Below are 1,677 nucleotides of genomic sequence, written 5' to 3'. Positions count from 1 at the left end.
AAGTTTGTCATAGCTTTCCTTCCAAGTAGAAATGTCTTTTTAATTTCATGGCTACAGTCACCATTCACAGTGATTTTGGAGCCCAAGAAAATAAAGTCTGTCACTGTTTCTATGTTTTCCCTTCTATTTGCCATGAAGTGGTGGGAACAGATGCCATGATCCTAGTTTTTTTTAATATTGAGTTTTAAGCCATCGTTTTCACTCTCCTTTTTCACCGCCATGAAAGGCTCTTTAATTCCTCTTCACTTTCTGCCATTAGGGTGGTGATGGAAATGTTCTGAAACTGATTGTGGTGATGGTTGCAGAAATCTGTGAATATACCAAAAACACTGTGTACTTTAAGAGGGTGAATTTTATGATCTGTGAAATAAATCTCAATAATTACCAAATAACTGATGCTTTTGAACTGTGGTGTTGGAGAAGACTCTTGAGAGTCACTTGGACTGCAAGGAGATCAAAGCAGTCAATCCTAAAGGAAATTAACCCTCAACATTCATTGTAAAGACTGATGCTGAAGCTGAAACTCCAATACTTTGACCACCTGATGCAAAGAATTGACTTGTGGGATAAGACCCTGATGCTGGGAAAGATTGAAGGCAGGAGGAGAAGGGGATAACAGAGGATGAGATAGTTACATGGCATCACCAACTCGATGGATGTGAGTTTGAGCATGCTCCAGGAGTTGGTGATGGACAGGGATGCCTGGTGTGCTGCATCCCATGGGGTCACAAAGAGTTGGATATGACTGAGCGGCTGAACTAAATGCTTTTATCCAAAACAAGCAAGCAAAGAACTCACATAACTCTATAAATTCTAATCTGAGTTGTAATTATCAATATGCACCAGTGATATATTTTATCTTTAATTTTTTTTCCTACTTCTATACACTGAGAATATCTAAAAGAAATGAGCATCCAACAGCAAAGACTGCTTTTCTGGTATCCAGATTATGGACTTCATCACTTACATTAAAACGAACTTATGTTTTGTTTTGGAGATATGGCTCATTTTAGATATGGGACAAAAAGAAATGTACAATGTGGGCCTGAAATATTCTATAGTATTGGAAAGAAAGGTAACAAAGACTTTTGGGTCATATCAAAGGACTTCATAAGGCAACCTGAATAATCTTCTACTGGTCAAAAATGAAATAATTGTATCATCAATTAAGACAAAAACTATGGTGGATACCTCAAATATGCTTAGTTTCATGGGTTTATAATGGTATTAAAAATAACTCATTGATGACATTTTTTGAAATCTAAAGAGAAAGAATCAAGTATTTGTCCTCATTTTATATAACTGTACCAAAGTGATTAGTGAAGGAACATTTCCCTTATAAAAGGATTCTAGCTAATAAATGGAGAAGAAAGACAAATATCACTATTTTGCCACCCCACTAATAGATTAACAGGTCTAAGGAATAATCATCAGTAGTTGATAACATCTAAAAGAAAGGCAACATATGTAACTTATCTTGGTAGAAGTATGCAATATTATCCACAAGATATCTTCCCAGAAAAAAAAAAATCTGAATCTAATCAATCATCTTGATTTACCTACCAATTTATAGGAAATATAGAGGACAAAGGAACTCAATAAATGACATCACTGGTATGCAGTTAGCATGATATATTTTAGAAAACTCTGCAGGATAAAGGATCAAGTATCTTTAAC

The sequence above is a fragment of the Dama dama genome, chromosome 29 (assembly GCF_033118175.1).
Source record: "Dama dama isolate Ldn47 chromosome 29, ASM3311817v1, whole genome shotgun sequence".
NCBI lineage: Eukaryota > Metazoa > Chordata > Mammalia > Artiodactyla > Cervidae > Dama > Dama dama.
This window is presented reverse-complemented; position numbering follows the sequence as displayed.